The sequence below is a fragment of the Sphaeramia orbicularis genome, chromosome 11, assembly GCF_902148855.1.
Source record: "Sphaeramia orbicularis chromosome 11, fSphaOr1.1, whole genome shotgun sequence".
NCBI lineage: Eukaryota > Metazoa > Chordata > Actinopteri > Kurtiformes > Apogonidae > Sphaeramia > Sphaeramia orbicularis.
Window position 1 is genome coordinate 16,661,704 of NC_043967.1, and position 25,969 is coordinate 16,687,672.

The following is a 25,969-nucleotide window of genomic DNA, read 5'->3' on the forward strand; positions in this document are numbered from 1 at the left end:
ACAAATGTTAATTTTAGACGACATTTAGTCTATATAATGTATATTATTATGGACAGAGGCAGAAAAGCCCGGTGTAGATTGCTGCACAGAGAGAGAATTTGATTTTCCTTGGTCAGGATATGTACAGTCAGTCCAGCTTGGATTTACAAGACTGACAATTAATACTGAACAAACAATAACTCAAACTATGAATTATGAAAGAGCTGCAGCATCTGAAACCGACCACAATGAACATTTGAAAGATAAACAGTACCACAGTGCTTCAGTTTCAGCTTCACAGTTTGTCGTGTCTTCTATGGATTGGGATTGTCTCTCTCAACTCACCATATATTTTTTATTAGCAATTTTGTTTTTTATTTTTATCAGTTACTAGAAATTTCAGGTGGCCCATTTGAATGGCAGGCGACCCCACGTGGGGTCCAGACCCCAAGGTTGAAAAATACTGTCTTAACCCCATTCATTTATTTAGCATGTACATCATTTTTCCAGTTCCCTAAAAAAAATAACCGTTTTGGACATAAGAGGTTTCCGCCCCGACAGCGATGATATGCAGGTTGAGCCAAAACGTTCTGACAGGTAGAATGCACATGCTCTTATACTGGATACTGATCTCAGAACAGGCCATTCCAATCCCTCTTCATGTCAGTGGATGTCTCAAATTTCCTCTGAACATTATTCTGAAGGACAAGACTTTCCTTCTCAGCAGCAGTTGTGTCCAAAAGAAAAAGTGATCTGACTTTGGAGCCAATGTCATCCACAGCCTTGTCAGTGCCAAACAGTAAACACATTTAAGTGGCACCTGGCTCAAGGGATGCAAAGTCAGTGAGTCCATCGAACTTAATGCAATATTTGGAATTTACAGAATAATTAACTCTACTGACTCCAGCCACGTCTTTGTCTTCAAGTTGAGAATGTACACTTTATAGGTCTGGAAGGTTTTGGATTTTTTTTTTTTTTTTTTTTAACTTTTCTAACTCAATATTCACTTCACTCAATCAGATTTAACCATTTAAACTGAATAACACACACTAATCAACAAAAGGAGCAGCTGCAGTGGACAACCCATGTCACAGAAGGTCTTTCGTCCTCACCGTCATCAGTCTGGACATCACCTGAACCTGAAGACAGACTGAACATTCTGTAAATAACTCACTGATCACTTGTTTTAGTTTTCTTTTTTTTTTTTTTTTTTTTTTTTTTTGAGCTGATGGATATAAATTCTCCCTATGACTTAATAATTTCTATCTTTATCTGTATCTCTATTTGTATTTGGTTTTGACTCTGTCCTGGAATGTCTGTGAAAGTGTAACAAAGTCATGTGATACCAGGTCTAATTGAGGTTTACTGTGGAAGACTCACGACCAGCTCTGACTTCCATGCCTAAAACCACAGCGAAGCTCAGTTGAGGAATGATAAAAGGCATCGTCACAGCTAAAATGGGACAGTTACTTATTTATTTATAATAGTGACTTATTTGCATATTAATGTTATCTTTGTCATTTCAGGCAACTTCTTCACGAAAAGCTCTTTTAAGCAATGAAATCACGAGCAACCTGAATCAATTCAGCCCAGTTTTATTTCTATAGCGTCAATATAACATTACAACATTACCTAAAAGCAGCTAACGAAGGAAGAATTAAAAATATGATACAGACACAAAGCAAACAAACCCTCTGAGTGTGAGCACTTGGCAATAGCATTAAGAGAAAACTGTCTCTAACAGAAGACAAAAACAGCACAACCAGGATCACAGTGGGTAATTCTGACCTCATTTATGCTGAAATACTCAAATTAAAGATGCAACTCTGAAGTCCATGTGTGAGACATTTGTTGCTTTTCCATTGACCCTCAAATTGCGCAAATGTAACTTGTGCATAAAAATTTACCCTAATGGAAAAATTACAATTTCGCCAAAAGTCTCATTTTTCAATTAAAAGTTTTTGTGCTGGCAAGAGGTGGTTTTTCAGGTGTAGCGCAAATGGTATATCATGCAAAACTGCAATGGAAAGACCTTTTTTCGCAACTAGAGTCAGCTGAATTTAGAAAAATGGATGTTGATGGAGGTTAGAACAAGCGAAGAAGAAGAACAAACATGTCACGGTATGTGTGGACACACCAGGAAACCCACTCATTTTTTAATTTAGTAGGAGATAGAGGGGTAATATATAATAATAATGAATGTATCTTTAAATCAACACCATATTTACGTTTGTCATCATGTTTATGGAATGACTTCTTGTGTCATCTCACAACAATAAATAAACAAATCCTCGCATTTGTGATTTAATGGAAAAACTGAAATTACGCACTTCTGTTTTTTCGACATTTAGTAAATATCGGTAAAGTTTTGCGCAGATGTCCGATGGAAAAGCAACTACTTTCTGCATTCACCCTTATTTCTTTATTTAAGGATCCCCATTAGTCTCTACCAAAATAGAGACTATTCTTCCTGGCGTCCATTCCCAATATTAAAGTATTACAATTTATACATTTACAAAGCAGACAGACAGAAAAAGACAGAGTTACATTAATTCAGCATTATTTTATTATTGATTACAGATTTCTTAAGGTTTGTTTTGAAAACACCATGATTACCTTCTACTACCTTAACCCAGAAAGACCCAGTGTTACTTTTGTGGCAGGCCCCAAATTAATTTTTCTCTATTTAACCATTCTTAAGTGATTTATGTCCATTTATTGCAATATTATCTTCTTTATTTTTTCATTTTTTCTTTGAAAATCCTACATTCAATTTGCTGAACATTTTAGATGTTCATGGAAACTCAGATTAAAGTTGAGAGTCATTACATCAGAAACACAGAAAACTGAAGTAAAAATGACTCTTTCAGCAAAGATATCAGTAACTGAACATAAAAACAAGTGTCTCCATTTACTGTCATTGATCCAACTCCATGGATTTTACTGGTGAATCAATGTTGTAGAAGATGACAGTGTTTCCACGTTCACTACAGAGCCTCTGAACGTCCAAATGGGTCATATCTGATGACCATGAAAAGATGACAAACTGTACTTTACACCAATTATTTACACATACTGATAGAACCAGTGGATGAATGTGTATTAAACATTTCAGCTCAGCAGATAATTTTGGTCAATGGTGGATGTTTGGGTCTTTATGGGTTAAAATCAGATATGAGCAGAAGATTTCTTGTCAGCTTTAACCTGCCTCGCTACAGTCGTTTCACTCTCTGTATTAACATAGTGTTCTTTCACATTCCTGCTCTGTCTGCAGCACCATGTCCTTTAGTTTAACCCTGACCTGGAATGAATAACATTAAGAGCAGACAGGTCTTATAGGTCTTGTTCAGTACAGAGTGTGCAGAGAAACAATATGATATGCTGTGAATAAATATGAAGCAGACACTATGCAGCTGGTGTTAATTGATCCTGTAACAAGAGCATAAGCACAAAGACAGTGGAAATACATCCCACACTAGTCACTTTTCCATTGACCTTCAAACTGCACAAATACAACTTGCGCATAAAAATTGACTTAATGGAAAAACGACAATTTCGCCTAAACGCTCATTTTTGGATGAAAAAGTTTTGCACTGGCGAGCAGTGGTTTTTCGGGTGTAGCAAAATTGGTATATCATGCAAAAACTGCAATGGAAAGAGCTTTGTCCACAACTAGAGTCACGTGAATTTAAAAAAAAAACAAAAAAAAAAAACAGATGTTACAAGTGACGAAGAGTTTTAAAAGAAACATGTTGTGGTATATGTGGGCACATCAGGAAACCAAATCATTTTTTAATTTAATACGGGATAGAGAGGTAATATATAATAATAACTAGAAGAGCACTATCAACATTTCCTGAAAATTTCATCAAAATCTGTCCGTAACTTTTTGAATTATCTTGCTAACAGACAAACAGACAAACCCTCGTGAAAACATAACCTCCACCGTTCCTTGGTGGAAGTAATGAACATATCTGTAAATCAGTGTGATTTTGTCCTGCCTCATCTCCTGTTATTCTGTCTTAACCTCTGCTTCTGTTGTGAAAGGCTGAGTCTGGTCCTCCAAACTTCCTTCCTCCCTCCTCTGTTCCTCTGATGTGGAGAAAGACAAATGGAAGATGCCAGCACCCACCTGAGCCCCGCCCACCAGCTAATCATATTTAACCACCTCCAGCTGTAGTGTGTTCATGGCTCAGTTTGCTTCGGAATCTTTTGTGCGTGATCATTCTGCTCGTGTCCTGTTGTGAACTCTGATCGCTCAATTTGTGTAAGTATTGTTAAGACTAGTTCTTTGATTGTCTATTCTTGTGAATTAGTTTTGTTCCAGCACCTGAGTGTGTCCACCAGCTGCTGTGAGTTTTGGTTAATTAGTTTTCTTTTTGTTTGTAGGTTGTGCCCACTGGTACACAGTGTGAGCATAGAGTTTTGTTTTGCCCTTTTGGCTTAAGTTATATTAATAGTAAGTGTTTGTAAATTTGTAACTTTAAAAAGAGTGGCCCTCTAGAGAAGAAGTAGCTGTTTTGTTTTGGGTTTTTTTGTTAGGTTTTTGTTTGTCTAGTATAGCTTAACCACAGTGGTGTAGTGGTCCCTGGAGAAGTGGGTATACTCTCAATGTGTTTGTTTCAATTTGAAAGACATTTATTCTGCCTTTCTCGTTCGCATTTCCAATCGCACATCTTTCAACGAGACGTGCAGTGACCTGCCAATCAACTGGGGTGGTACTGGCACCTGAGGTGTTCAGTCAGGTTCCAGAGGTGGTCAGCCTTAGTTAGCAATATTTTCTTCAGCATGACCCGCCCTACTCTGCCTCTGATTGGCTCATTAGGCCTCATGCCTAAAGTTAACCAATCTAATCAGTGAAGGCAGCGAATACTGGCCAATAAGAGACAGAGTAGGGCGGGTCATGGCTTCACCATTCAAGGGGAAAAAAATCAACAATCTGGCTCACAGATACTACTGAATGGTAAGCATCAGGGGGGATTTAGAAGTGGGTGTACTCAATGCTGATGGAAAAATAAGTGTACTCCGTATACCCTGGACTACACCACTGCTTGGCTACCAGGCACTGCTCCTCTTTGTTGGTGTTTTCTTTGGTTAGTTAGAAGTGGTTCTCTTTTTGTTATTGAATATTTCTTTTGGGCTCACCATTAGCTCCAGGTATGATAGCTTTTTTTCAGTTTAATTTGGCAGTGCTTGCTCGGACCTTTCTGTTCTGTGTTTAGTTTTTGAATATTCAAACTGAGTGCTACAAATAAAAGAAAATTGCAGTTTACATCTGCCACCTCCCTGTTTCTTTTGTTACTGCCTTTACTCACTCTAACCCCTAGTGGAGCTGGGTTGTAACAGGCATTTATGTTCATTGCCACGTTTATGGAATGATTTCTCATGTCATCTCGCAATAATAATTAAACAATTGCATTTGTGATTTAATAGAAGAACCAATGACGCGCTTCTGTTTTTTTGACATTAAGTGAATATCTGTAAAGTTTTGCACAGATGTCCAATTGAACAGCCACTACTGTCTCCACCTACATCAAAAATGAAACTATTTTATTTTTGTGTTTCAGGACATAAACTGAGCGGTAAGTGTCTTTACTCAAATACAAGTTCAGATAAATGGCTCTGATTTAAAAACAAGTGCACCTCATATCTTAAACCAATCCAATTTCAAATAAACAGAATAGTCTGTTTTCATATTTTAGTGTCAGAAACAAGACTTAAATCATTTTGAGTCTAACATCTGTCTTTTTGTTCTGCTGTTTTTCTTTTTTCCCCCTCACTCTCAGCCACACCTCCTCATTGCTCTTTGTCACACCTCCTCATCAGTTCATTCCCTCACCTGTGAGCACACCTGGGCTCATTAGATAGATGGTTTATATTCACCTCTCCTTTGTTCTCTGCCAGATTGTCTTCTACCTGTGAGAAACTTTCCAGCGTTATACCTACCTGATTCTTCATGTCTGATCTCGTTCAGCCCTGACCTGCTCTGCTACCTGTCGTCTGATCCCTGCCTGACCCATCTGCCTGGTTCTGCCTTTTCGTCTGTTTCCCTGGTGCTTGACCTGCCCTTTGTCCCAGACCACGTCTCTCTGCCTGCCGCCTGGTTTCGACCTGTTTCCGCCTCAGACCCTGTCTTCTGTCTCAGCCCCTCTGGATTCTACGGACTCCCTGGTTACTGGACTATCTGCCTGTCCCCGATGCCCCCCTTTGCCTTACCCCTGTCGGATTACTGAGACTGAGTTTGTGACTGTGTTTAAAACTCTAACTGAAATATTGAACTCCTGTTGCTTCAGTAAAGGTTTTCAAACTCATACCTTTGTGTCGGTCTGCTTCTGGGTTCCGGTTGTATCTGTTAGTGAGTCCTTATCTCTACCATACAAGTCACTTTACTGTTTTACCTTTTACATGTTTTACACCATTCATTGTTCAGTTTGAAATCAGACTGCATTCATTTAACCCCTTAATGTCGACTGTCGCAAATTTGCATCATAGCCAAATTTGTATCTGTTTAGTCAAATTAACCATCTCCACTTAATTTAACATCTGCTTGAAAGCAAAACACTTTTTTTTTTTTGCTTGTATAAAAACTCAGCCATTAAGGGGTTAAAAAAAGCTTTAAGTCCCAAAATTAGAGACTACACGTGTTTTTATCTTGTTAAATCTTGTCATATCTATTTCCTTTATTTCATCCCTTGCCTATTTTTATTTTTTACAGTTTTCCTGTTTGTTGTGTTTGTGGTTCATAATATACACTAATGGATACACCCAGCAATTGTCTAGAGGTGCTTTTATTATTCCATCCATTTAGGTTGAAATCAGTGATGTTGATGTGTGGGAGATGTAAAAGTTGCAAAGTAAAAGCAATCAATTTCTAAAAGTAAAAAAATCATGGCAAGAAATGCTTCTAGGACTCAGAGTTTGTTTGAGGTGCTCCTTGGAAAAGGGATTCATAAAGTGGATAACAAACTGGAAGAAAACTTCAAGGCACTCTCTTTAAGCATTAAAATGCCTTCATTATCAGAACTTCCTGATGAAGGCTTGAAGCCAAAATGTGTTGAAGTGTTTTTTTTTTAAGGTCTACACATGCACATCCAGTATAAATGAAGGCATTTCAGTGCTTAAAGAGAGTGCCTTGGAGTCTTCTTCCTGTTTGTTAATAATTCCTTTCAAATGTAAATATTTTGAAAATATGAGGTGTGGAAAGTGTAGATTTTTGTTCTGATGTAAGGGGTAAAAACAAAATCAGAAAAAAAATCAGTGTGATATGTTTTCATGCTAATGTGCTCTGTGTGTATTAGGATGGGTGAAATAAGACCGAATTTCCAACCGATAATAAATCAAGTTAAATATAAAAACATGAACCACTTCTTCAGTCAGATGCCTCCAGTGTACCTTCATCACAATACATATCTCTGTTACTAGCAGTTAACACCAACCAAGTTTTTTTTGTCACAGTGACCTAGATCTCAGGACACTAAATTCTAATCCTTTCATCCATGTGCCAAAGTGAATATTTATGCCAAGTTTTGTGTTGTTCTGTTCAACTGTTCCTGAGATATCATGCTTTGAATACAATGACGAAAAGAGATGACACGCACATCCAGTTACTAAAAGGTGTGCAGGATCCCAAAGAAACAGTGGATGAAAGAATCAGATAATGTCTGCACAACCTGTGAGCTCCTCAAAAACAATGTTTATTCACCACAAGTAGTGACGATTCGGGCCACAGCCCTTCATCAGACATGGGACAGATCATGACGCACAGCTGTTTATATAGGGCACTAATTGGAATATCATGTAACAGGTGATGCAAGTCATTTTATGTTATCAGTAACTTTAAAATAAGGATAAGTGTCTTTAAATACATGGTTATTCAAAAAGAATGAACCGATTTCCTTATGCAATATTTTAATAAGGAAAAGCAATAGAAAACTCCAGCCAAGTCACAAGTATTCTACTCATAATCAACTTTTATTTCCTGTCTTACAAGTGTTCAATGTGGCCACCACCTGCAGCACAGGAAACATCAATGCGATAAGAGAATTCCTCCCAGACGAGTATCAGCATATCACGATCCACTGAGTTGATCGCTGTTGTTCAATGTTTAAGGTCATCAAGGCAGCCATTCAAAACTTAGAAAACTCCTCTTTCAAATGGTCACTTGTTGCTTTTCCATTGACCCTCAAATTGTGCAAATATAAGTTGCACATAAAATTTTACCTGATGGAAAAACAACAATTTTGCCAAAAGTCTAATTTTTTGATGAAGTTTTTGCGCTGGCAAGAGGTGGTTTTTCAGGCGTAGCTCAAATGATATATCACGCAAAACTGCAATGGAAAGATCTTGTTTTGCAACTAGAGTCAGGTGAATTAAAAAACTGGATGTTGACGTACGTACGACAAGCTAAGAAGTAGAAGAAACATGTTGTGGTATGAGTGGACACAACAGGAAACCCAATAATTTTATAATTTAGTATGAGATAGAGGGGTAATATATAATAATAATGATGAATATATCTGTAAATCAACACCATATTTACGTTAGTCATCATGTTTATGGAATGACTTCTCATGTCATCTCGTGATAAACAAATCATCACATTTATGATTTAATGGAAAAACCGACATTATGCACTTCTGTTTTTTTTTTTTTTTTTTTTTTTTTTTTTTACATTTGGTAAAGATTGGTAAAGTTTTGCACAGATGTCCAATGGAAAAGCGACTACTGACTCATTCCATGACAATGCTTGGGAAGTGAAGCAATGCATCATGAAATGGGTTCATTTTTTTAAAATAGCCCTGTACGTAATAATTCATACAATTATGATTTTCAAATTTCTTGAAATTAATACAAATACAGTGAGTTCATGCAAATGCATACAAACACAAGGATCAAATTACTCCAAATTCATGCAAGCTCATAAAGACAATGATCAAGCCTCTAAAACAAAGCAAGTTCGTATTGTACTGATCCTTAGGGGATTATTGTTAAGGTATTGTTTAAGTTTGTTTACGGATTACATGTTATGTGTGTGTTAGGGAAGAAGGTGGGTTGTTTTTGGTTCTGATGGTAAGAGTTATGTGTGTACTGTGGACCGTAGGTTAAAAAAAAAAAAGTTACTGTTGGCGTGGGTCGGAACAGTAACCCTGGTGAAAATAACTGTGTTCAGATTGGTGTGGGGAAAAAAGCACTGGAAAGACGTCCTCATCTGCTGCTTTATGATTTGCACCAACGTTACAATATTATTACAATGGTCAAGTTTCTTTAAATTCATACGAGTTCATGTTACTACAGTGTCACAGTGACCTAGATCTCAGGACACTAAAATCTAATCCTTTCATCCTTGTGCCAAAGTGAATATTTATGCCAAGTTTTGTGTTCTGTTCAACTGTTCCTGAGATATTGTGCTTTCAATACAACGGCGAACAAATGCCTGACACTTTCTTATAGCGGTGCACCAGGGACATCTAAAAAATAAAGCACAGGTACCTCAAACCTGCCCTGAAGAACAGCAATAAAGTATTTGAGTTGTTATTGTTTGTATCCTCACTTCCTATCAGTCAGCACTAAAACTTTAATTTTAAACTGAATGTGCCAAGTTAATGTTTTTAACCTTTAACAGCTCCAGGTGTTTTGGCTGAGGGAAGCAGATTATCATGTCCTTATCTGGGCTCTATACTTAACACTGACGTTAAAGTGATATTTACCCTCTCATTTCAGTCTTAGGCAGAACATGAATAGATGCATTATCCAAAATGTTGCACTACTCAATTAAAATAATGAGAGAGATGAAATGGTCTTTCATGAATATTGAAGGCGCTTCTCAGGCTCGCGGCAGATGTTATTACATCAGGGTGACAGTTTGTATTAATTCAATCAGGAGCAGGACTATGAAGTTGTCAGACAACATGGGCGGCTTTCATCGTGCTAATGGAGTTAAATAATGAACAATTAGTTCAGAGTACACTCATGTTTGATCTGATTAGAGGAGAACTGAAAAGCTGCGTGGACATCAACTCGACAGCAGTCATGCGGTAAAATAAAATGTGCAAAAAGGTGAATCCATACTGTTCATAATGCAATAGAGTCCCATGGTGGGTGGGGTAGACTACTGAGGTACTATTGAAAACCAGGAGATAGTCCCTGAGCCTTTTCAATGGCAGCTCACTGCTGTCACAGGTGTCAAACAGTCACGGAAAAAATTATTAGACCACCCTTGTTTTCTTCCATTTCTTGTTCATTTTAATACCTGGTACAACTAAAGGTGCATTTGTTTGGACAGATATAATGATAACAATAAAAATAACTCATAATAGTTTAATTTAACAGCTGATATCTGTCCATTTTTCGTGTTTTCTTTTGAAATATTTTATTTTCAGTTTTTTTATGTAATGTGTACAAACAAAATATACCGATAATATAAAGACATAACAATAATAAGCAAGGCAAGACGGATAACCTTCTTACAAGAAAAAAAAAAGTGAAAAAACAGTCAGTGCACAGGGTCAATACAATACAGATAACTACATTAACTCTTTAAGTGCCAGACAGTTAAGGGGCTAATAAGCCTTAAAAGTGCCACAGAATTTGGCCGTTTTTCAGTATTTCGCGTCGTTTTCACAATATTTGAAGAATCTTGCAGGAAACCGCTCGGTAACATCCGACCGATTGCTGATTAGATCCAAAACGCACCGGACGCAGCCGATTCATTATTGATTGTAATTTGCATAATTTATAATAATAATAATAATAATAATAATAATAATAATAATCTTTATTTATATAGCACTTTTCATACATTAAAAACTGTAGCACAAAGTGCTTTACATATCAGTTTAAAAATCAGTACCGCCCCCCCCACCCACACCCACCCACTCACCCGCACACACACACACACACACACACACACACACACACACACACACACACACACACACACACACACACACACACACACACACACACATATACATGCAAACCCACAAGCTCACACATACTTAAGAAGACTGACTGAGCACGGGTAGACTAGAACAAAAATGTACAAGTAAAAGTAAAACATCAATTTAGGAGGCGCTGTCTCAGGGAGCCATCCGCACCAGGAGGCAGCCGCCGACCCCGGCGACCAGGCACCAGCAACACAGCCCCGCATCCCAACTAGTGGGAGAGGGCCAACTGGGACCCCCACCCACCAGAAAGGAGCGGACCCCAGTGAGAGAAGGCGCCACAGCCCCCGGAGTCCACAGCTGCCCCCCGGCATGGAGGGCTCCCTCTGATGAAACACCGGAGAATAAGAAACATTAAAAAGATATAAAAATATTATTCGGTCGCGTGACCTCAAATTCCCGTCTGCTTGGTCTCAAAAGGGGGACACAGAAAGAACGTCATCAAAATGTGAGAAAGAAATGGGGGTGGATGGTTTGTTTGTACACAAATATAGCGTGTTCTCCAAAGCCGATCTGATCGGCCCGTGGCACTTTACAGGTTGTTTTTGTAAAGCCGATTTAATCGGCCCATGGCACTGAAAGAGTTAAGTACTTGGTGTAAGAGATGTACCAATATGGTCTAGATATGGCTGCCAAATTTTCAAAAAGGTGTTTAGTAAGTGATTTTTTTTTTTTTTCCAGGGGGATGCAACTGTTCATCTCAAAAGTCTACCTGTCAATAAGAAGAGGGCAGTCAGATTTCCATGACACCGCAATATACTTCTTGGCCACACAAAGAGCAATTTCCATAAATTTGAGTTGAGCGTTCTTTAGAGAACCACGAATACTTGTAAAGTTCCCCAGTAAACAAAGTTCAGGGTCCACTGGAACATTAACCCCTGTGATCCTGGTTAAAGTGGAGCAGATATCATACCCAAAAGGGTTAATTTTCATACATAGCCAGGTACAGTGTACAAAGGAACTGACATCAGTGCCACATCTGAAACACATTTCTGAAAGATTAGATTTGAATGAATGTAATTTTTCTGGAGTGAGGTATAATTCATATAAAATATTGTAGTTGATCAGTCTATACCGGGCATTAATAATAGTAGACTAGCTGTTTTGACATAAATTTATCTAAAACTGGTTGTCAGTTGTAACACTAAGGTCTGACTCCCATTTCATTCTAGACTTATGCAAACCTGGCTTTGGGCCCTCATTCAACAACAGGCGACACATTTTAGAGATGAATTTACCTGTGTTCCCTTCATAAAGAAATCTTTCAACATCATTCATGACAGGCAGACTCATTTCAGGACCAAAACTAGCTCTTAGAAAGGATCTTAGTTGGAGATATTCCATGTTTTCTTGATAATAACCAAAATCACTTCAGTTCTTACATCAATAGCTATGGCATTGTACTGGCAAAAACAGTGCTTTTAGGCATTCCATGTTTTCTTTTCTGTCTGTTTTAGTCACATGATACACACAGGAGTTAGTACTTGATTGCGTAACCATTGTTTTTGATGACTTTTGATGGTCTGATAATTTTTTCCATGACTATATGGCCAAAGGGTCCAATCCAGCCTGTGGAATGAATTTGTAAAATGCAACACTTATACTAAAGATATTAAGAATAGGTTTAGTTCAGGGGCCACATACAGACCAATATGACCTCAAGTAAAATACTATCATAATAACCTATAAATATTAACAACTACATTTTTTTCTTGTTTTCATGAAAAATAGTAACATATTTACAAACTATCCTTTCACAAAAAATGTGAATAACCTGAACAAAATATGAACAACCTATAATGTTTAAGGGTGAATTAATGTTTAAGTTTAATTTTAACAATATTCTGCCTGTTTTGATTTTTTTTTTTAGATCCACTGTGATCTGTAAGTTGTAATGTACATGTATAAATATGAAACTTGCAGTTCTTTTTCTGAAGATATTTGAGGCTGTTCATGTTCTTCACATTTTTAAGGAAACTTTTTAGGTATAAACATTTTCATAATGTAATTTTACTTTCTTTTTTACTGTTATTATTTTACTGGGTTGGCCCAATTCAGATCATACAGGGCTGAATGTGGCCTCTGAACTAAAATAAGTTTGACTCCCCTGCACTAAGTGATAATGCTAAGGTGTGTGTGTGTGTGTGTGTGTGTGTGGGGGGGGGGTTAGTGTTAGGATGTGTAAAATGCAGTGATGGAATATCCCTAAGTGCGTTAACCTGTGTATCCAACAAAATCTAAATATCAGAATATTGTCTTACATTTTAATACACCCAGTTGATGGATAGTAAATCACATAGGTACAGGTAAACATAAAAATAAAAAAAAACATTTAATGTCATTATTAGCAACGCAAACGTCACAAAAGTGATCTGCCTTAGATTTCAGGTGATTTTCCATGTCCCTGTGTTGTCCAAACGGTGTGTCCAAAATTCAGAATGTAAAACTTTTGTTTATACGAAACAAGAGTGTAGCTGCTCCTAAACTTTTTCTTTCGGCCAGAGAAGAGAACCACGCTCCCACTGATGGTTGATGAATGGTTGGTTTATTTTTTCATCTCAGACACCAAACCACCGTGAAAAACTGAAATAATATAAATCATAACATATATCAGAATGTTGGTATCAAGAAGCATATTTAACACATTTGACATAAACGTCACATACATATCAATATAAGTAATTAAAAGTAATCCAAACTGTTCATGCCTTTCAACCAGAAGTAAGGAGTAGCTCATCTTAAAGATGTTTTTCTCATAATCTCCAAAGCAGAACTACACTCATTGTCCCCGCTATATAATATCACATGACTAACCAGATGCATCACATGACTATGAAACCTTGAGGTGTACTTTTTCTCCACCAACAGGGGTCATTAATTATGACAATTACAGCAAGCTAATACAATTTTGGGTGCAAAAGTGCAAAACCAACCAAACAAAAATACATGCATATCAAACAGACGCATATTTCAATGACAGCTACAAATAGTCTGAAACCCATAGTTAGTACATGAACCACATGTTTTTTCTGGGTAAATATTATGGTATGTAATCACTGGACTCTCCCCCAGCACAAATATCCCATGATGCAATGCAGCTATGATAAGAAGAACCACATACTGTACAGGCTGCTACAACCCTTTGTGCTACACAGATGCAACTACAGTGAATACTATAAAATATGCCAATGCAATCTGAGGTGTTACACATGATGGTAGAGGTGAGAGTGCTGGGTTCCATGGTTATAGTCACCCTGATCATCTGGGTGAGTGTATCTGACATATATTCTACTGTCTACTGACTCAAAAGATATTGTGTATGTTGTACATAGTAGAGGATTTTAGACTGATCATAGGTGAAGACTGAGACCAGATCAGATGCAGTGCATTACCATGTTTGTCAAATATTTACAAAAGACTAAGATTAATATTCTATGACAGGTGCAAACTAAATACATTTCATTCGATACCACTCAAACCATCTGTAAGATGATGTCGTGAAAAATTTACTGCCGCAGGTGGTAGATATCTTTGGTCCCTTCTGGAATTCTTCCACACTATATTTCAGACACATATCTTTATAGCTCTGTCTAGGTTGTGAAGCTCCATTGAATAAATGTACACAGAGTCAAGGCAAAAGTCGGAGATCGAACAGAATTCGAGCCACATGGAGTGTTTATTCTTACAAAAAATAAACACTGAGTTGACATCTGCAGCAGCGACTGACTTTTCGCCCCTGGAGACCATTTTTATATTGTCAGAAGTAGGTTGGGTTTAGCTACAAACCATACCCATTTTTTATCATATTTTGAACATTAATCTAGTCACGTCAGAAACCCCCTTTTTTTTTTCTTTTAGCTTGTCTCCGATAGGGTATGGTTTTTTTGGTGTCTGTCAGGATTGGTCAGAAAATATACATATGCAACTAATTCACAGTATTAGTTTATCATATATTAATATTAAACTTTTTTCCCTGAAAACGTAAATTATTTCCCAGAAAGTCCAAAATTTCCACTCACATGTACTTCTTTTGTACACATTTGCCGAAACTTTCCATGAGCTCACATGTTTTTTTCTGCACGCCCTGTTTTGTAACTATCCACAATTTCACGTGTTCTTTCGATGGCTTCACGTGTTCGTTCTTTTGTGGGTCTCTCAGGAAAAAAAGTCAGCTACTATGGTACAATCCACACGTTACACTAAGAATAACTTCTGGCATGCAAATGAATACAGGTTAAATACTTTTGAATACAAATTGAATACTTTTGATTAAAATACTGTTTTGTTTTGTTTTGTTTTTTTTGACACCACAGTGATCATTGGGTTAAACACATAGTATGCAGAAGTCTTATGCTGCCTTTATCTTTGTTGTATGTGTAGGGTTGACATATATATTTATTTGTCATTCTCTTTTCTTCAGACACAACAAGAAAATACAGGGAATATGTGCACGGCCTTAAGACACACAAGAAAACTGAATTTAAATGGGTTTTAAATGTGTTGATGTGTTGAATGAAACCTGGTATAAAACATCAGAAAATTACTGCAAGAAATCTCATATTGTCTGAACAGAAGGGTGAAAAATGTCAAATGCAGAAGGAGGTCACACTAAATACGATCATTTTGGTTAATAGAAGAATATAGATTTTTCCCTGAAACTTTAGTTTTTGTTGCTTCACATATTCCCAGATTGGATCTTCATACAGAGACACAGAAATACACATATGTGGTCATTAGTACTCTACTAAACCAACAAGCCTTATGTTGGCCCAGGACTTTAACATAGTACTGTATATATTTTTATTTTCAGTATCTAACTAGAAGGAGCCATAACTGACACTAGTTAATGCTGATGTGAGACATCTTTGTATATTAGCTACATAGCTTCATAATCTGTCTCTTTACTGTTACACAAAAACCAAAAAGGAGCTGCCACCACTGGACCCGTCTCCGCAATCTCTAGGAAAACTTCGATTGTATTTGTGACATCCTTCAATATATGCTACCTAAATTGGGTAGCCTACCTACTGTATATCGGTAGCAAATAGCTGGCAGTCAACTGAAACTGGGCACTGAAACATACAGTGTATAAATAGATGGTTAATATGTATAGCCTCGAAAATGTCAAATTTGAAATGAAAGAAGTTATAAGCTGCATACGAAGCTGGAAGTTTTACATTAATTCTCTGTAATGATGTGTAAAACATCTGACAGACAGTGCATAGGCTGGGTAGTGATATCCATGCAGCTTTGAAATAAAATCCTGAGAAATCCTCTTGGTCAAAGTAGACAGAGTAAATTATGATTGAGACTGACAGGCTGGAAACCTTCAAAAAGTGTTGAAACCAGTCTCAAGACCAGTTTTTAGACCAATCTGGAAAGCTGTGACACTAAATCTTAGCAGTGGAAAATGCACTCTAGAAAAAAAATGCATTGTTGAGGGTATTTCCTGAGAACAAAGTGCTGTGTAAATCTCTGCATCTCATTTTCTGCTCAGGAGATCTCAGATGCTTACATTTGCTTAAGATGCTTTATGCAACTGTGCATAGTAAATCTTACTAGGAGCCAATTTCGTGGCTTTGCCACAGGCATAATAATATCTGTGAGTCAATAATAAGGCTGAGAGATTGAGTGAAAAGCCCATAATGCAGAGTGGATTGATTGCTTTCACGGGGGAATAAAGCACTTCCACTAAATCGGACTTGTTGACTGTGTGACAGCCAGTCGGTTTGATTGTACAGGAATCATTATGTCTGCTGTAGCCATGTGAGCTGAAGTGCTCTTTTACGTCCTCGGCACCCCTTTCTGTGTTTATTTTCTTCGATCAGATGCTAAAGATGACCTGTTTTAATTTCCTGTTGAAAAAGTTTTTTGTGTGTTTATTCACGTTACTTCAAAAAATGTCTTAAAAGCAGAGCTCGTGTGCTCTCCAATCCCCACATTTCTTGTACCATATCAGTAAGTCATGTGATGATAGGTAGAGTATGCATCCATCAGAGCTCTGCTGCTGAGTGGTCTGCATATGGCTTAGAATTCATGTTCGGAGGGGGAAAAATTATTATTTATTAAAGGCAGCTGGTGCACCATATGCGACTCTGTCCAGCCATGAAATCCCAGACCTGAGATGATTATTCATTTCTGGCTTTTTCTTTTCAGCACTGTTACTTTTTCATGCTGTCTCATGATTTCTTCTGTCGACGGGTAGTGTTAAAGTACCTCTCACCCCACTCCATCCTATGATTTGTGAAGTGCTTTTCCTCACTTGCCAGATTACTCATTCATCTATTTGGAATGACTGTCATCAACAAGAACATCTGAGCCAACTACACACCCTAAAAAGTTTAACGAAATGGTAAATTCTTTAATTAACACGGAGGAAATGAAGAAAAGAGTTTCAGAGCTCATGAGAAATACTTAGTTTATATTTTACATTTAATGGACTGTGGCTAAAATTTAAAGAGGGGTTTTGATAAAACTAGTCACACATTTCAGTGTTATCAGGATCCTTCAGTGCCAACACATTTCCAACTGTCTCTCTGTGTCTCTCTGAACTGAAACCCGTAGTTTTTCAAACTCACCAGAACACAAAAAGAAACATATCATCCTTAAGACCACAAAGTACAATCTTCTTGGGTCTAGACTTTCAAACCTGCTTTACATCAACATTTCTACATATGTGTGTTACTGATATGGTGTTTTAACCACTCAGTTGTGATTTCAGGGAACAGAATGAGACTTAGACATGGACAGACTTTATTTTCATTCTGTATAAAACTACTGTATACAGAACAAAATGTCATTGCAATGGCTCAGCACAGAGTAGAGCTGCACAGTTTATCGTTTGACCATCGACATCACCATGTACGTGTGCGCAATAGCCACATCGCAGGTCCAAGGCAATGTAGGAGGCAAATGAACTAAATGTGTTCTCATCTAATTTCAAGGGTATGTGACACACACGGTACGCAGCGATCCACCAATCACAATCACTCTTAATCAGACTGAAGTGGGTCGCTGGTAACAACATTGAAAAATGAGCAACAAACAAGAGAAAATCACCATAAATGAAGACTTGGTGCCGAACAGAAAAGAAGTATCACTTATCTGGAATTATTTTGGCTGCAAGAAGGACGATATTGAAACACATGTTCTGTGTCAACAGTGCCTTCCTCCTGTTGCCACAACGAGATGTAACACAACTAATTTGTTTGACCATTTACATTGGCACCACACAGCTATCATGTACTCCTGTGTATTTTTTAATATTGCAATATATATTGCAGGGTTAAAAAGAATCACAATGTCAGTTTTTTCCAATATCGTGCAGCCCTAGCACAGAGTTATAAATGATATATTGTAGAATATAGATAAATAGATATAAAAGTATATTAAAAGCAGTGGAGTGGAAGAATGGTTCCTATTTAATAAGAATGAATAGGAATATAATAAGAATAAGAAATAATAAGAATATAATAAGAATGTACTTGAAAAGATATGGAAGTACACTAAAGACACGAGACATAATAATATCCAGTATGAGCGGTATATTTTCATTTAGAGTTCAGCAGTCTGATCACCTGGGGACAAAACTGTTACTGAGAAATACCCATATGTGGTCATTAGAACTTTACTAAACCAACAAGCCTTATGTTGGCCCAGGACTTTTTACATAGTACTGTGTATATTTTTATTTTCAGTATCTTACTAGAAGAAGCCATAACTGACACTAGTTAACACTGATGTGAGACATCTTTGTATATTAGCTACATAGCTTCATAGTCTGTCTCTTTACTGTTACACAAAAACCAAAAAAGAGCTGCCACCACTGGACCCGTCTCTGCAATCTCTAGGAAAACTTCGACTGTGTTTGTGACATCCTTCAATATATGTTATCTAAATTAGGTAGCCTACCTACAGTATATAGGTGGCAAATAGCTGGCAGTCAACTGAAACTGGGCACTGAAACATACAGTGTATAAATAGATGGTTAATATGTATAGCCTCGAAAATGTCAAATTTGAAATGAAAGAAGTTATAGGCTGCATACGAAGCAGGAAAGTTCTGTTACAGAACCTGATGGTCCTGAAACAAATTCTGCAGACCCTCTTTCCAGAGGTCAACGGGGGGGGGGGGGGGGGGGGGGGGATCATGCAGCGCTTAGGTCCAGTGTCCTGAACAGAGGGAAGAAAAGTCCCAATGATTTTCTTCACTGCCCTCCCATTCCTCCAGTCAGAGGTACTGCAGCCTCTTCAATGCTTCTGTAGAATGTAGTGGGGATGAGTTGGGGGCAGGTGGGCTCTCCTCATCCTTGTGTGCAGGTGCTGCTGTGCCCTCTCAACCAGTGATGGGGTCTTCACAGACCAGGTGAGGCCATATTTGATGTGAACTGTTCCACATGACTGTTCCCCCATCCACATCATCATCCTCCACCATCATCCAATTTGCTGATAACACACTGTCATAGGACTGAGTCAAGATAACAATCAGTCTACGGGGAGGGGGGCCGGCATCTGCACTGTGACAACAACAACCTGGACCCTCCGTCAGTGTGAAACTCATTGACTTATGCCCCTTGTTTTTAATTTTTTTACCTTTATATATCCTTTATATGTTGTATATATTTCTTCTAGTCTGTGGCATAGATTTGACCTGTATATTTTCAGTTTATGTATATATATATATATATATATATGTATATATATATTTTTTTTTTTTCAGTAAAATTTCATATGATAGTGTTATATATAGTTGTTCTTCTTGCACTTTAATAGACTGCTGCTAAACACAACAGAGCTGCCAACCTAATTTTCATCGTTTCTGTAATAAAAATGTATTGTATTCAATTACGTGGTGCTCTGGACTGCATTCACAGTCGACTTCTTCATAGAACGTAGAGCATGACTGGGCTGCATCTTCCTGAAGTTAAAAATGATCTCTTTGCTTTTTGTAAATGTTCAGGATCAGGTTGTTGTCTCTGCACCAGCCCACCACCTGCTCCACCTCCTCTCTGTTGTGTCATCTGCAAATATGCAGGTGCAGGTCAAAAAATTAGAATATCATGAAAAAGTTCAATATTTTTATCACTCTTTTCAGAAAATGAAACCCAGATATTATATGACTCATTAGACATAGAGTGAAATATATTTTGATGTTTATGGCTTACAGATAATGAAAACCCAAAATTCTGGGAGCATCTCCATAAAGCTTGTCAGAAGAAGGAAGCTTGAAGTGTTCTAAAATGTCCTGGTAGATGGGTGCGTTGACTGTGGACTTCAGAAAACACAGTGGACCAACACCAGCAGGTGCCATGGCAGACCAAATCAACACTGACTGTGGAAAGTCCAAGTCCTCTTTTCAGATGAAAGTCCATTTTGCATGTAATTTGATAATCAAGGTCCCAGAGTCTGGAGGAAGAGTGGAGAGGCACAGAATTCATGTTGTTTGAGGTCCAGTGTGAAGTTTCCACAGTCAGTGTTGATTTGGTCTGCCATGGCATCTGGTGGTGTTGGTCCACTGTGTTTTCTGAAGTCCACAGTCAACACAGCCATCTACCAGGATATTTTAGAGCACTTCATGCTTCCTTCTGCTGAGAAGCTTTATGGAGATGCTGATTTCATTTTCCAGCAGGACTTGGTACCTGCCCACACTGCCAAAGGTACCAAAAGCTGGTTCAATGACCATGGTGTTACTGTGACTGACTGGCCAGAAAACTAACCTGACCTGAACCCCATAAAGAATCTATGGAGTATTGTCCAGAGGAAGATCAGAGACACCAGATCCAACAAATGCAGATGACCTGAAGGACACTATCAAAGCAACCTGGGCTTCCATTCCACCTGAGCAGTGCCACAGGCTGATCACCTCCATGCCACGACCCACTGATGCAGTAATTCATGTAAAAGAAGAACCAACCAAGTCTTGAGTTCATAGAAATGAACATACTTTTCAGAAGCCTGACATTTCTGTTTAAAATATCCTTTTTTAATTGATTTTATGCAATGTTCAAATTTTCTGAGACACAGAATTTTGGGTTTTCATTATCTGTAAGCCATAATCATCAACATTTCCAGAAATAAGGCTTGAAATATTTCACTCTATGTCTAATGAGTCATATAATATATGGGTTTCAATTTCTGAAGTGAGTGACAAAAAATATTGAACTTTCTCATGATATTCTAATTTTTGATGATAACATTATCAAAATATCTAGGCACTAAGAGCACTAGGCCTTGTACAGAAAAAGTCCTAAAAGAAGGGAAAAAATGACTTACAATACACTTATTAATATATAACCAAAACAAAAATCACTCCCTAAACCAAACCAAAGGTGTTTTATGGCGAAACCTAAGAAACTGAAGGATTTTATACTCAAAGTCAAGGAAAGCCATTAATAGTAGCAGATCCTTCAATGATAAACTCCTCTGATATTACCTGTATTATTGGCTTGGAGAAAACTGCAATAGCAACATGTTATTCTGGCAGCTGAAAGACAGGTATGAAAGATGAGTGAACAAAACCATCTAGTCCTAATCCTGAATGGGAATGGCCACTACAGAAATCCACACAGCATTCCTGATGTCTCTTCTCGGGCAGTTTGGCAAAACATTTGCATTAAATCAATATGACTTCAGTGACAGGACTTAATGGAGCTACAATACAAGGTGGCCGGCCCACCAGGAGCAGCCTCGGGTTCAGTGCACTGGCTGAAGACAGTTTGACAAATGACAGGAAAGAAGAAAGATTGGAGATCCAACTGGCAATACTGCAGTCTGGGCCGTTATTGGTCAGTAGAGGTCATAAGGCGTTTTTATGGGTCAGAAACAGATTTGTGGGCAACCTACCAAATGGTAAGGTACAATAAATCAGACAGGAAAAGAGTAGAGCCTCAGATCCAGTTTTAAAGGTCCAGGGGGTAAGATTTAACAGGACTTAAATTACAGAAATAGAGTGTAATTGTCATAATCATTTCCTCAAATAGGCCTTTATAAGACCTTTATTTACCTCAACTGCAGAAGGAACCAGGCCTTTATTTAAAGGAGGCTACTATTAAAGTCACACCTTCATTACCCCACCCCCCGAATTTGGAGGCAAGGGGTATTGTTTTTGGTTGGTTTGTTTGTTTAACACTCTAGCAGCAATACTATTGGTTGAATTCATACCAAATTGGGTTTATAGATTGCCAGTGACCCAGAATAATAGATGTGATTATATTTTGGGAATAGTAGGTCAAAGTAAAAAACATTTTTTTAATTTTTAAAATCTTTTTTTTTTTTTGCCAGTTACTTATAATGGACGAAATTTCAAATTTCTGTAGCAGCAAAACTATTGGTTGAATTCATACCAAATTTGGTTTATAGATTGCCAGTGATCCAGAATAGATGTGGTTACATTATGGGAAAAGTTGGTCATAGGTCAAATTTTTTAAGACTTTTAAAAAATATTTTTTCTTCTCCCATTTACTGCAGCCACAGTAGCAAGAGGCAATGAAGCTGTTTCCCTGTGCTGTTGCCGCTGCGGCCATAATGCAGCTGCGTTTAGGCAGGTATTCAGTTGGTTGAAATCTGAGCACTAGATTTCACTAAATGATCATTGAAAGACCAGAGGAAAACAAGACTTTTTCAGACTAAACTGTTTTCATCATCTGGATACTGCTGTACAAAGTGACCCACTTCAGTACGGCCACTATGTAACTCAAATCAGCTGAACTGAAGTGGATTTGGGGCCTACATCGGCTGCTGAAACCCAAGAGAAGACCTTGGTAATGAATGCAGTCATGTATTTTGCATGCTCCGAGTGTATCATTAGAGGAGACAGCCGTGGTATGTTTTAAATGGTCTTATGGACACTTCTTTCTTAAAACTTAAAAGCTTTGCTGGAGGAAACGTACCTTCCCCTGGGAGAGTGTGGTATTCCTCCCACATCCATACCGTGTGAAACTAGAGGAAAACACCATATAGTTTACTGACAGCCCAACTTCTTGCAGTTTGAATGCACTTGTAGATTTCCCACAGAGGTTTCTTTTGCCTTACCACAAACCACTAAAAGAAAACAGAACAGGGTTAGGGAGAAACTGATGATAAAATATTGATGAGCAAAAACGGTTTCAGCCCAGTAGCACTTGGATGTCTAGATTTCACTTCTTCTTTCGGAATCATCTTATGAGTCTAATTGTCTCAAAATCTGTGGCCCCTCAGCTCTTTCCCTTTCACTGTTGACTGTTTTAAGCAGCGCTGGGCAATATTTTAATGTACAAAATAAATCTTATTAAGCAGCTGCATAGTGTAGAACTACAGCAGAAGGGCTTTGTTTCATCACTGATGATGGTGTGGAAATGAAACTGGTGTAATGGAACCGACACAATGTTGAATCTACTCTTTTGGAAGGAGACAGATCAACGCTATTAGAACTCAAAAGACAACATATTAAGATCAACATAACAAAAACAATAAGTAATTGATGTTCCGGACAGCAGCATGTCAAATTAGTTGTCAAATAAAATAAGGAAGCTGTGTTTTTCCTCAAAGAATAGAGGATGGTCCAGACCAGAACAGCTTTTTGTACTCAATCAGTGAAAGATTATCACAGTAAAGAGAAAGCATTGTTGACTACAGAAGAATAGATTCATTCCAAACAAATGTGTCGCTTTTACACAGACAGTGTCAGTTCATCTCGCCTTGACTTGGATTACTTTGGCCTCCAGCGTGCTGCTTCTCCACTGCAGGGCAATACTATCTCAGTGTGGATTGTTTTCATAGCAGCATAGTATTAACTATTGTGACTTTATCTTCAGCACGACTTCAGCAACAAATGGCACAATAATAGAGAGGAATAAAACTTAGATCCCAAGTTATATTTTCCCAAATAAAACATATTAAGACTTTTTCTGGCTGGAGTATAAATGTTTAGGCTTAAAATCTGTGATCAGTTTATCAAATGACAAATTTGCTCTGATGTATTCAGAGACTTCTGCAAACTTTGCTGGGTTTGCACTGATGTATTGACGGTTCTGGAGCAATCAGTCTGTAGTCGCTTTTCCATTGGACACACGTGCAAAACTTTACCGCTATTTACTAAATGTCAAGAAAACAGAAGTACGTAATGTCGTTTTTTTCTATTAAATCACAAATGCGATGATTTGTTTATTTATTATTGCAAGATAACATGAGAATTCGTTCCATAAACATGGCAGCGAATGTAAATATGGTGTTGATTTACAGATATATTCATTATTATTATATATTACCCCTCTATCTCATACTAAATTAAAAAATGATTCAGTTTCCTGGTGTGTCCACACATACTGTGACATGTTTCTTTTAAAACTCTTCTTCTTCGTTTGCTGTAACGTCTGTCAACATCCGTTTTTTTTTTTAAATCACGTGACTCTAGTTGCGGAAAAAGGTCTTTCCATTGCAGTTTTGTGTGATATACCAATTGCGCTACACCTGAAAAATCACCTCTTGCCAGCGCAAAAACTTTTAATCAAAAAACGAGAGTTTTGGCGAAATTGTCATTTTTCCATTAGGTTAATTTTTATGTGCAAGTTATATTCACGCAATTTGAGGGTCAATGGAAAAGTGACTTGTGACATGCATGATTTTATGGCATGTTTTGTGTGTCCTTTGCTCACTTGGAAACTTGGTGTGGGTGAAACTAGGAATATCTAATGGAACAGAGTGGTTCCTGCATGCAGTGGAAATACAAACAAGTCCTGCCAAGTAGTCAAGAGTATTCTTCAGTAATAGATATACTTGAATATTGTTAGAATTATACAGTTGAAGAACATATAAAAACCTCAGCATTATATAATTAGAATGCAACGTCTTATAATCATGCTTTCTATGTTTTGTGATCGGAATGTATGATATCTGTATTTTGCTCATTTGCTCTAAGTTCTGTGATATATTGACATTAGAAGGTTAGAAGGTTCAGTTGGTAGAATGGGAAAATACAGACAGAGGGTCACAGGTGGGTTAGCTTGGATTTTAGGAAGGTGGAATGTTTATTGTTTTATTAGCCATAAAGAGAAGATGGAAAAGAGGTGAGAATGGAGTGGATGGCTGTGGTGGGGGTGATACGTGAAGAGATTGGCTGAAGTTAGTAGGAGGAAGGCAACACCCCAAGTAAGAGTATAAAGAAGTAGGAAAAAGAGAACTTGGGGCTCTTGAGGAGGGGGGGTCAGAGAGATGGGTCTTTTGCTTTGAGACTTCATGTCTGTTTGTTAGGGAATCTGATTCTCTGTAACCTTGGGAGACCACAGATCTGTGTACGTTTGATTAATGCTCATTAAATGATTGATTCGTTACTGTTCTTAAATCCTGTTTCAGGTCTGTTTTATAGTTAAGGTAATTACCAATGTAACGAACGTGGGGGATAGAGAATTGGAGTCAGATTTTTAAGCAGAATCCCAACAATATACTTGTTTGTTATTTGTCTTTACTTTCTCATACAGCCCATACTGATGAATGAGCACTACATGCAGCAAGTGAAAATTCACCAAAATACCACAGATAACATTAATATATACCAAGTCACAGTACCAGTGGTTAAGGTTTGGTTGTGTTTAGGTACAAAAGCAGCTGACTAGCAGAAGTATCTGCATCTAGGATACTTGTTCATCCAAGCTTTAAAGTCTGGAGCCAGTATCTTAGTTATGAATAGTTCTCTTTGAAAAACTGTGATTTTTCTGCCCTTTACCAGGCTGTAGTTCAAGAAGCACGGCTTTGACTCATCTATTTTTAATAAGTCCAGGCCTAACTCTCAACTGCCTTTTAGCTTAGCCTTAGAAAAGGTAGTTTCTAAGATTTTTTTTTTTTTTTTTAAGTTTTAGTCAGCTTTTAGAGCTGGGAACAATTGTACAATCAAGGGGAAACCCAAGGATTTATTTCTTTTTCACATAAGCACAGGGAACCATGGCATTTCAATCAACCGTCTGAGTACCTGGGTTGTTCTCCCACTGTGCTCATGTGATGTTATTCCTGAGGCTTATTCGTAGGTCTCTGTCTGGTTCAGGTGTGGTGTGCAGCAGGTCTGATGTTAATCTCTGT